This window comes from Euprymna scolopes, chromosome 28, assembly GCF_053919585.1.
Source record: "Euprymna scolopes isolate OS-2025 chromosome 28, ASM5391958v1, whole genome shotgun sequence".
In the NCBI taxonomy this organism is placed as follows: Eukaryota; Metazoa; Mollusca; class Cephalopoda; order Sepiida; family Sepiolidae; genus Euprymna; species Euprymna scolopes.
Window position 1 is genome coordinate 54,362,361 of NC_136509.1, and position 12,385 is coordinate 54,374,745.

The 12,385-nt window shown below is 48.3% G+C and overlaps 1 protein-coding gene across 1 annotated transcript in view; it reads right to left on the bottom strand.

Moving 5' to 3' along the window:
• Positions 1–12,385, bottom strand: part of LOC145249632 (guanine nucleotide-binding protein subunit beta-5a-like) — a 73,711-nt gene that overhangs the window by 10,827 nt on the left and 50,499 nt on the right. The gene's annotated exons all lie outside the window — the stretch shown is intronic.

Sequence of the window (12,385 nt, forward strand, 5' to 3'; positions counted from 1 at the left end):
CATTGTTTAGTCCTTTTGCTATCACCATTCATCACACCCTAATTTAAACCCTACCCTTATTTCTCTTTGTCTGCATTAAGAACAAATTCCTATCCAGTATTTATTGATAAATCCTTTTATTACTTGCTAAACCTACTTCCTTTTCTTTGTTTTTTTCCTATTCACGCCAGCACTCAACAATCTCAGTCCAAAAAATGTCATACATGCATTCTACATAAAAAATACGTCTTGACCATGAATTTAAAAAAATCTTTTTTTTTTATTACAATTTCACCCCAAACAAGGCACATTGCCACTTTCATGTAGGGGGCTACTATCAGGGACATAAGCTACAGGGTACTATGTGGGGGGTTGGGCAGTAAGATGTTGGTTCACGTTACACTTGAACTTCTGCATGTCAGTACAGTTGGGGAAGCAGGAACTCCGAAGGGAATTCCATACTCCAGCGGTTCTGGGGAAGAAACTACTAGAGTAGAAGGCTCTCTTACATCTAGGGATCTCAACTGTGAAAGGGTGGGATTTTGCTGTTTGTTGGGTTTGTCGGGGGTATTTACGTTGAGCGGGTACAAGTGCTTGCAGTTCATCAGAACATTCATCATTAAAATACTTGTAGAACAGGCAGAGGGATGCTATATTTCGTCAATGGGAGAGAGGCTGAAGCTTAGATGACAGTTCAGGTTCTATTAGGTTGGCGACTCTTTTTTTAACCCTGTCTAGAAGTGAGAGACTAGTAGCAGATGCACCAGCCCAAATATGACAACAATACTCCATACATGGGCGAATGGTGGCCTTATAGAGGTATAGGATACTTTCGGGCGTTAGTAGTTTTCTAGCACGGTAGAGAGAACCTACCTATTTCGCAGCAGTCCTGGCAATGCTCTCAATGTAATTGTTCCAACTCATGTTTTCTGTGAATGTTAGGCCGAGGAGTTTAAAAGATGTACTTTCAGATAAAGATTCTTTGGCCATTGCTATTGGTGGTAGAGAAGGTTTCTTGTAGTTATTGAAGGAAACAAGTTTAGTCTTGGCAGTATTGAATGTGACCATCTATTTTTGTCCCCATTCCACTACAGATCGGAGGTTGTCCTCTAGTGTGTCTCTAGATATGTGCTCATTTGTTTTCCTGTTGTGTTGGTTATAGAGCGTGGTGTCATCAGCATTATACCCATCTCACAGACAATTTTGTCAGAGAGGTCATTTATGAATATCAGGAATAATAGAGGTCCAAAGATAGACCCCTGGGGCACACCCGCATTTATATCATATTGTTTAGATGTATGACCATCGATGACAACTTGGATTTTTCTCTTATCTAAGAAGGATTTAATTATGTTAAGTATTCTTCCAGTGATACCATATGATTTGATTTTCCTGAGAAGACCTTCGAATATAGACTCCAAGCCCATGTATGTGTCTGTCAGTCCTTACGGCAGAGTGGAAGATATATGGGCATATTAAAGTTGTAGAGGGGATGGAGGAGTGTAGGTTAGTTTCACTTAGTGCTAAGATATCCAGGGTGTTTGTTAGGAAAAATGCTTCAACATCATTTAAATTAGTTCTAAGCCCACGGATGTTCATAAATGCAAGCCTCAAGGGAGGAGGCAATTTGGTTTTGTTTGAGTTTTGTCCTGGTTTAAGCGTAATTTCAGATTGTACTGTCATCATTTTTTTTTTTTTTTTTAGAGTTTCAGTTTAGGTAAGGGTGCTGAACAAGTGGTTATGAAGAATACTAGACATGCAATACAAGTAGACCATCAGTTGACCCTCCATCTACTAGGATTGTAGCCTCAGGAAAGCCCACCAGGGATGAGTGCAGGGTCCCTTTCCATGTGTGACATGGCACTGCAAACATCCCGATATTATTCAACTGTTGATGGAGCAGCCGCTCTAAGCGCTACCAAAGAGTTAAGGCCCTGTACTACCAGTCAGGAACAGCAGCCAGGAACTGTCAATTCGGTACCCTCAACCCATCAGATGATGGTCAACCCAATCTACCTGTACTGGCATTATGGCATTCATGCACTCCCAAGCACCCAGTTCAGAGGGATGGGATGTGTTGGGAGAGGGGAAAACGGCGTTCATTGCCCTAGTCAGGAAACAAGATCGACCACGGAGTGTTTCTGTGGAATCCCTGTGATTCAACCTCTACGCCTAGCTAATAGGCAAAGAAGGAGTATGGAAGCTGGGCGATAGGCAGTGCCTATCTACTCCTTAAGCAGTTTAGGTTTGCAGACCCATAATTTGTTTGACTCACCAGCTCTAGGAAGGTTGCCATCCAAGACTGGAGAGGCCTCCCTCCCCTTAGGTTTAGCTTCAGAGTTTTCCTTCTCCTAGACGGATGACCTGGGAAGATCTATGGGTCCATCAGCACCGAGAGGGTTTGCCCAGCGCCTGGGTCCTAATCCAGGTATTTGTGCGACCCCGCGTGGGTAGTTAATGTTACTGGATTAGTATGTAAATTTATATATCTACTGATAAATTACATTCCTCATAGTGATTAGGGGACATTGCTATTTCATTGTTACTGGAATAGGGAGTGAGAAAAAGTTCATGTGGTGGAAGCAGCTATATTTGCAACAGGTTTATTGGAAGGAGTTAATATATGGTTTAATATTTTCCCTTTAAATTTAGAAAAAAATTTTTTCTTCCTTATTTTTATGTTGGCTTAGGATTAGGATAACGTGTTACAGAATGGCTTGATATTAGGAATTAACTAAAAATTTGATTGCCCAGGCTCTGGGTATTTTAGATGGCAGAAGGGTTAAGATGTATGGTGTACAATACAATACAGGTATAATTGGGAGTAAATTATAAGCGATGTCGTGTTCAGTGTGTATAATAAAGTAAATAGATATATGGGCAGATTTCCAGCAGGTGCGAATATATGGAGGTTGTAGGTATCAAGTATGTTTCCACTTCTAACGGAGATATCTTCAGCTTTTCATTTAAAAATCATGAAGTTGTATTTTTCATTACAGAGTATCAGTTCAGTTTTTTGTGTTTATCATTACAAAACTAAAGAATAGACAGCTGTAGATAGCTGTAAATCTAAGTACAGACTGTGGCTAGTGAGTATCTATCTGGGTAAGAATAAACTAATGCATGCCTTAGCGGTAGTAATGTATAGATGTTTAGTGATAATGACTTCCAATCGGTCAGCATGCGAAGGTAAAGGGCTGAAAGCTAAGAAACCTCCTCCACGGCGTGTGTATCGTATAAGTGTTAGTGGCAGCTAGGGAAGTAGAGTAGACTGTTAGTTTTTAGGAGAGGATTAACATTACAGAATACAGTAGAATTAATTATTAGAATTTATAGTCAAGTTTAGTTAGAGAAGGAAAAAAAAAAAATTTATCATCTAACATGCAGATCAGACTAAGGCAGTCGTCTTGGAGGTAAAGGATACATTGTATATACATAGCAAGGAAGAGGGGATGTTTGTACCGTAATGAGAGAGACTATTAGTACATGGCACATCGGAATTCGTAGTTAAAGACAGTCAATTAGGTCAGGCACAAAGCATTGTGTATCTATTCAGAGATAGTCTTAGTGACGTATCTAAAATCACTGTATATTTCAGGTACAAAGATAATTGAAAGTAAGGCAAGCTAAATTCTGTGGTTTGCTATAGATAGCAAGGAAGCTACATTTTCAATACAAGCGAGTTTAGAGTGATTGTAGATATTTCTCCTCCACTGAAAGAGAACAAGAAATAGAAGTGCAGCATCTGAAGAACAGATGGTATTTATTTGCTCCCCCACCGAGCAAATTAGGCACAAGGCCGACCTTCAATGTGAGGAGTGAAGGGAAGGGGAAGGGAAAAAGGGGACCAGCTCCCGAGAGGTGGGAAACGGGAGCTGGTTAAAGGCCAGGCATGTGGGGCTGCCCCCACATCCGGTCCCTGCCAGTCATAGCCAGTCACAGCCTGCAGCATCTGCCGGAACAGATACTACACTTTGAGATATTAAATCTTTTATTCATGTTAAAAAATAGTCAAAATTAACGAAGAACAAAAAACTTAGGCACATGGCCAACTCAAAAGGGGGGAATTTTGGGGGTCGTTGGTCATCCTTGTCACTCCAGAACTAAACAAAGTCAAAAGTTTCTCCCAGCTAGTATCTTCTTTCACCATAATACCGCATTCACTCTTTCATATTGGGGGACGTCCTAGTAACTCCCAATTTTTAAAACATTTTTTATTGACGTGTAAAAACAAAAAAAAAGATAACAATAAAATGGTAACAATAATTCATTTGTGTCGAGAGAGGGGGAAGAAAAAACAAAAGGTGATTAGTAGGACCCTCCCAACCCCGTCTAGTTGATAGACTGCCCGTTCCACTAGGTTTGTAAAAGGAACCTCGCTTCTGCGGGTCAGTCTCTAGGTGGGGATGCCCTCTAGATGGGGGTGAATGGAGAAAAGAAAATTTTTTTGGGGGGGTAAGGGATGGAGGTTAGTTTGTATTTCTTTTTCTCCAAGATGGGTAAAATTTAGAGGAAGGGGTGAAAACAAAAATTGCAGGTAAGAGGGGATGGGGATCTTGGAGGCTTCCTAATCGGGGAGGGATGGAACACACACTCAGCTAGCTGAGAGACTACTTGTTTAATTTAACTTTACAGAACTGCGCGTTCCACACCTAGGCGGGGAACACGTATTCAAATTTGGCTCCTCTTCGTACACACAGACTTGCCACATGTATCCATCTTCTGTCAAATGCCGCGCGATGCAGCCTTCTTCTATCACATCTGATCTTCACCCGTAGTTGGTGTTTAAAGAACGCGATCAGATCTTGATCAGAAAAAGACAACACCCCCCGGCAACCTTGCAGACGCGACGTCCAAATCACCATTCTCGCCACGGCCAGGATCGTAACGTAGACCATTTGTCTTTCCCGGTCCCATGGCGGCCTCACGTTGTCCACAACATTGGATACAGTAATTGGGCGAGGATGCTCAGGATCGATGCGAGCCGTCACCCCACTGACATACGACCAGTACTGGCGGAGTTCGCGGCAATCGAAGAAAGCGTGATCCGTAGTTTCCACGGCCGTTGTCCCACAACGGGGACAATCAGGCGACTCCAAAAACCCAGAACTGCATTGTATGTTGTTGAGTGGAAGTGCATTTCGGGCCAATCGCCAGGTCAGAGAGAACTCCGAATTGTTCAGATGACTCGAACCTGGCGCCCAGCTCCACGCGGAGCGGATCTCACTCTGCTGCCACCCCAAACGCGCGCATAGCGGGTCGTCAGCGGCCCCCTTCACTAGATCCCTGTGGAGTTCCCTACGGGTAGCAGTCACAAGGTCACTGGACCTTGGTAGTCGTTTTAGCGCGGCTTGGCACTCTTTCATGTAGGCAGATTCTCCCCGCGGCCTGCGACGGCTCTCGATGGAAGGGTCGAGAACGAGGTCGGGGAAGGCGGCAGTAACCACGGGGTGCCACGGTTGGTCCTCCTGCATATAGTGGCTCAGGAAGGCCAGCCTCTCAGCATCTCGATGACACTTCAAGTCCGGCATTCCCAAGCCTCCCTCACACGGACGTTGAATACAGACCTGTCTGCTCACCCAGTGTCTTCCTCTGTCCCAAAGGAGCGAGGACAAGAGTTCGACAAGAGCTTTTAGGTGTTGTGCAGGCAGGGGAAGTACGGCCAGTCGGTAAAGGATGAGAGGAAAGACGTAAGTGGCGCACGCCTCAGCTCTACCCTTTAAAGAAAGTTTCCTAGGAAGCCACGAATTGACTGCAGCCTCCACCTTTGACCGTACCTCCAACCAATTCTTGTCAAGCTGGAGACCCGGTCCGAACCACACGCCGAGGATCCGGACCGGGCCATCTGTCCAGCTGAAGGGCGCAGGGAGGTTTGCGTTGCCACTCCATGCGCCCAACCGCAGTCCTACCGACTTGTTGCGGTTTATCTTGGCCCCTGTGATTCTTTCGTACTGTGTGAGTGCCTCCGACACGACCTCAATGTCTCTGAAGCCCGACGTGAAGATCGTGACATCATCGGCAAACGCGGATACCTTGGCAGCTGAGCCGCCAGGCAGAGCCATTCCGCGCAGGGCCGAATTTGCCTCCCCATGTCTCAGCTTGCGGAGAAGAGGCTCCAAAGCCAGGACATAAAGCAGGGGCGACAGCGGACAACCCTGACGAACCGACCGAGAGATAACAAAGGGTTTCGAGCGCTTTCCGTTCACTTGCACGACAGCCATGGGCTGTCGATACATTATGGAGATCCACTTGCAAAAGTCCGGTTTAAAACCGGCAGCCTCTAAGACAGATGCCAGGAAACGATGGTCGACCCTATCGAAAGCTTTGGACTGATCTAAGTTTATCAGCGCGGCTTCCGTGTCGTCATCTATTCCCCCCTCTAGGATCATGCGGATCAGGTGCAAGTTGTTCTGAATCGATCTCCCCTTCACAGCATAGTTCTGTTCCGGTTCAACCAACTCGTCGATAACAACCTGCAGCCGATTCGACAGGACCTTGGCCAAAATCTTCAACTCTGTGTTTAGCAGAGTTATGGGCCTGTAATCGTCTAACTCTTCCCCTCCATGCCCGTCACCTTTCTTCAGCAATGTGATCACTCCCTTGGTCACCTGCCCTGGGATGGATCCCTGAGCAAACCAATGGTTGAACATATCCGTCAGAAGAGGCAGAAACATGGGCGACAGCCTCAAGTACAGTTCGTATGGCAGACCATCAAGTCCTGGCGATCTGTCACAGCTGACCTGCTTCAGCGCAGTAAAGACCTCCCGCTCCGTCACCCGGCCCTCGCAACTAGCCGCTCTAGCCGCCTCGAGGCGGGGAGAGTCGGCCAAATAGTCGCTAAACTCAAGGACCGGAAGATCGGGCTGCTGCGTAAAACGCTCCTCGAAATGTTCTCGAAACCCCTCGCAGATCTCCCGAGTCGATTCCAGGGTGTGTCCATTCGGATGTTTGATTTTTGCAATGTATTTGTCCGAGCCACGCCTAGAAACCTCACGGCGCACGTCTGCATCAGAATTGACTGCTTCGTTGCCTATCTTTCTAAGCCTAGCTCTAACTACTTGGCCTTCGTAACGCTCGCTAGTCTCGCGTAGAAGGTCCTGCTTAGCTAGTTCCTGACTAACCCTATCACCCTCCCCCGTAGCCTGGGCTAGTTTCTGCTCTAGCTTCTTCTTCGTCTTGGCCTTATCTAGTGCGAGGCGCTGGGCATACTTGACGGAGAAGCTTCTGATCTTGGCTTTGAGACCTAACCACCACTTACTCCCGGTAACCGCCCCCACTAGTGCCTTTTTAATCAATTCTCTTAACTGATCTTGGAAGTCTTGTATCTCCAGAAGGGAGGTGTTTAACTTCCAGTACCCCGCTAACTTAGGCCTATTTCCTAGCTTCAGCCGGGCCATAACTAATTTATGGTCCGTCTGGCCTAGCCAAGTGAACGTGGGACAAGATAAGAAGTCTACTTCGCCTCTCCTAACTAACATCCTGTCCAAATAGGTATTTGGATAGGAGGAAACGCTATTGGTCCACGTCCACATCTCCTGCCCCGGATGCTCGAACCGAAACCTGTCGACCAGACCGCATCTAGCCATCAGATCAGCCAGGCTGGACTCGCACCTCTCTGATCCTCTAGCATCGCCTCCTACCTTATCTATCTCGGGGTCTAAGATGGCGTTCCAATCTCCTATTAGCACTACCCGCTTCCGACAATCTACAAACGCGTCAAGCTGACTGAAGAATGAGACCTTCTCACGAGCGGTGCTGGGCGCATGAACCGCGATCACCCGAAACACAGAATCTTTTACGGCAACATCGGCCACAACCAGCCTGCCCACCGCATCTCTATGGACAACGTCGACCGTCGCCGACAGGGTACGTTTAACCAGCACGGAAACTCCCTTCCCCCGCGGGCTGCCATATGCTGAGAAAACCTCAAAATCTCTGGCCAGCACCTGACAGTCCACAGAGGAAACGAAATGCGTCTCCTGAATCGCAGCCACATCCACTCCCAGGGACAAGAGGTCGTGCCGGAGGCGAGCCGCCCGGCCCGGTGATCTCAAGCCCCTCGCATTCAAACTAGCCAAATTCAAAGCCATGGTACCTACCTTAGGGTGTGTCACACTCAGCTCCGAAGTCAGCTGGGGAGAGGACGCCGACGTTATGTGCCATGCTCAAGGTGGTCAGGTTTTTCATATCCTGACCTTCTCTCGCAATGCCGCCGACGTCCAAAGGATAAATTAATTTTATGGCCCTGTAGAGTGACGGATGGACCAACACGGGGACCCTTCCCTTGCATTGTTTTGACAGTTCATCAAGAGAAGGGTCATTTTTTTTCCACCAGTTCAATTCCCGGAAACGCCCCTTCAGCGGCCTGCAGCCTTGTCCACAAGTTGGTCTTGCAGGCCTCTGGAGTTCTGACAAAAGTTATTAGGAGTGGGGCGTCCGGGAAATTTGAGGGGATATTTACATCTTTCCCCTCTATCTGTTTGTAATCGAGCAGAGGTTTTAAGTTTTTCCTCTGCCGATGGGAAATGTCTGTGGCCACAGATAGAGGGTCTACATTACATAGTTCCTCGGGGGCAAGGACCTTTGGTCTGCAAGAGGCAGAGGAGTCTCTCCTCTCCCTCGGTTCATTCTTTTCATTTTCTTTTTGGGGTAGTGGCTAAGTTTGCCTTGGTGTGGGGACGGGTGTTTGTGTGGTGCCTGGTGTTGGTGTTGGTGTGGTGTCTGGTGTTGGTGCGGTGTTTGGTGTTGGTGCGGTGTCTGGTGTTGGTGTTGGTGCGGTGTCTGGTGTTGGTGCGGTGTCTGGTGTTGGTGCAGTGTGTGGTTTGGGGGTGGAAGTGGATTTTGTTGTTAGGGGTGGTGTATGTTCACAGGGAGTGGGGGCCACCTTTTCTACCTCTTTTCTTCTTTTGTTTTTCTTTTTCATTCTTTCGAATAAACCGGGGAGAGGTGAGGTTGAGTTCCTCTCCCTCTCACTTGCGGATTCATCCTCAGAGGAGCAGTCTTTTCTCCGCTTGATCCCCATCTCGATTGGTGTGGGGACCGTTGGTTGTGTCTGCTCCTCTATTTGCTGCTGCAGCTGTTTTTGTTGTTGCTGGTCTCGCTCGTGTCGTTGCTGCTGCTGCTTCTGCTGCACTTGCTGATTTTGCTGCTGCAGTAGTTGTTGCTGCAGTTGCTTCCGCGGCATTGGCTGCGGTGGTTGTTGTTGTTGCTGCATTTGCAGAGGCTCCTGCCTCGATTTTTGGGCTGGTGGTGGGACGGTGGCAGAAGGGATTATGTGTTTCCGCTTTTGTCTCACTACCGTGCTCCATTCTTCCCCCTTGGCCTCCTGGGTGGTTTGGGTTTTCCTTGGAGCTGGGGTTGGTGCTGCAGTTGCAGGGGTTGTTGCCGCCTGTTTTGGTGCGGGCGTTGTCTCAAGGGTTGTGACCGCCTTTTGGGTTGTTGGATTAGGGGTTACCCTTTGGGGGCAACTCCTAGCCATGTGGCCCTGCTTTTGGCAGAACCAACAGTGTGGACGACGGCCCTCCACCACTACCGTTATGCTGGCGTCTTTGTATGTCAGCAGCGGTGGTATTGCCCGAAAACCTTCCCTCTTCAGCCTCATTGCTATTGTGTAGCAGCCCAGGTGAGTCCCAGTTTTTGACCGTACTGGGGTCACCTGTTCTACCTCACCGTACTGGCTGAAGAGGCATCCTAATACTTCCGCAGGTATTTGGGTTGGCACATTAAATACCTGCACCCGAGTCCTTCTCTTGCCCTGGTATTCAGGTGTTAGTTTGACTCTCCCATGCTTTATTTCTTGGAGGGAGAGTCTCTCCGCATCATCCTTGCTGGGTAGGAGGATGTCCCACACAGCGAAGCTCCTCTGGTACAGGTATAGTACTGGGATGTTAAGTTTGTGGAGAAGCCCCGCCATGTCTTCCTTCTTCATTCCTAGGAGCCGGTTTTCCGGTATATCGGAAATGGCAAAGGACAGGACTCTGCCCTCAATCGCCTCCCAGGCACCCGGTATGGGTTTTATATCTGCCCCCTCTATGTATTGTCTGTACTTTGTCAGGTACAGGTCTCTATACTCTTGAGGGGACAGTTGTTTTTCTACGGTCTTCCCCCACGCACACCCTCTTGTTGGTGTTGGTATGGGGTCTTTAGTGGGGTTAGACCGTTTTTGGTCTTTTATGGAGGTCGCCCCTGCCTGTTTCTTGGCGACGCTTCCTGCCTCCCCAGATGTCCTGGTCAGTCCTTTTGTGGGAGTGTCACATTTTTGAGCTGCGGCTCCCTTTTTAGTGTCTTTTTCGGGAGCAGCTTCCCGTTTTGGGGAGTCGGCCTCTTGAGGAGCATGATCGTTTTTGTTTACTTTGAGGCCATCTGCCCCTTCCTCGTTTGTGAGGTCCAGGCGGTATGCCCCCTCATTTTCTTGATCTGCTCCCCTTTTGGGAGAGCAGCCCTCCTGGGGAGCGCTGTCCCCTTTATTGTCCTTTTGGTCTGGCACTTCCTCCTTTTTGTGGTTGGAGTGAGATGCTACGACCGATTTTGGTTTTGCTCCCCTTTGGGGGGAGTCGCCCTCGGGAGGAGCTGTTGTTAAATTTTCCCCCTCCTTGGGAGCGTCCAATGGTGTCATACCCGGGCGGTACGGGGGGCCCCATCAGCAGTTGTTTTTTCTCCTGTTGGGGATTCGTCCTCTTGGGGAGCAGTAGCCCCCTGGCTGGGGGTATCCATATTGGTGGGCCCCTGGCTGAGGGTATCCATATTGGTGGCCCCCGGGCTGGGGGTGTCCGTTTTGGGTCCCTCTTTTAAAAAATTCACTGAAAAAAGTGACGTGGAATCGGCGTCCAAAGTGGGGAGCCGACTTTGGCGCCAAAAAGAGGTGGCGCCAAAAGGCGGCAAGAGGGGAGATAGAACTGAGAGAGGGAGTGGGAAGTTAGTGGAGGGAAGAGAGAAGGTGTTTCCGACCCTCCCTCGCGGGAAGGTCGTAAATTATCAGCTCGGATCCCCCCCCCCGTGGGGGAGGGGGGAGAGCAGAGAAAGACAGACAAAGTGGGGGTGCGGACAGAACGCGACCCAAAAAGCTTGTCAGGTGTTCCGGGCACGAGAATGTGTCGCCAGAACAGCACTGCCTCGCACGATGTAGGTATCAGAACAGATGGTATTTATTTGCTCCCCCACTGAGCAAATTAGGCACAAGGCCGTTTTTAATGTGAGGTAAAAACCAGCTCCCCTAAAAGTAGGCAAAAAGGGGGCACTCTGGTTACCAAAAATAATAATTGTCCCAGTATAGAGGGTTTCCCCTCCATTGACTGGTACAAATTATCTTAAGTGCAGCATCTGCCGGAACAGATGGTATTTATTTGCTCCCCCACTGAGCAAATTAGGCACAAGGCCGATTTTTAATGTGAGGAGTGAAGGGAGGGGGAAGGGAAAAAGGGGACCAGCTCCCGAGAGGTGGGAAATGGGAGCTGGTTAAAGGTCAGGCATGTAGGGTTGCCCCCATATCTGGTCTTTGCTAGTCATAGCTAGTCATAGCTAGTCATAGCTTACAGTATCTGCCGGAACAGATGGTATTTATTTGCTCCCCCACCGAGCAAATTAGGCACAAGGCCGATTTTTAATGTGAGGAGTGAAGGGAGGGGGAAGGGAAAAAGGGGACCAGCTCCCGAGAGGTGGGAAATGGGAGCTGGTTAATGGTCAGGCATGTGGGGTTGCCCCCACATCTGGTCTTTGCTAGTCATAGCTAGTCATAGCTTGCAGTATCTGCCGGAACAGATAGTATTTATTTGCTCCCCCACCGAGCAAATTAGGCACAAGGCCAATTTTTAATGTGAGGAGTGAAGGGAGGGGGAAGGGAAAAAGGGGACCAGCTCCCGAGAGGTGGGAAATGGGAGCTGGTTAAAGGTCAGGCATGTGGGGTTGCCCCCACATCTGGTCTTTGCTAGTCATAGCTAGTCATAGCTAGCAGTATCTGCCGGAACAGATGGTATTTATTTGCTCCCCCACCGAGCAAATTAGGCACAAGGCCGATTTTTAATGTGAGGAGTGAAGGGAGGGGGAAGGGAAAAAGGGGGGACCAGCTCCCGAGAGGTGGGAAATGGGAGCTGGTTAATGGTCAGGCATGTGGGGTTGCCCCCACATCTGGTCTTTGCTAGTCATAGCTTGCAGCATCTGCCGGAACAGATACTACACTTTGATCTTGGTCAAAAGGCTAAAAACAATGTATTATTACATAGATGAGTCCTATCTTCTAATGTAGGAAAAATAAATCCAGGTTTGTGATGAATTCTGGGATTTGCTTTACATAGACTTTTTTTTTGCTAATTTACTTGGAATATAATAAGAGTGAAGCAGTGTTTTGCCCGTACGGGGGGGGGGGGGGGATGACGAGTTTCAGCTTTGTAGGATAAAGCCTGACTTAGGG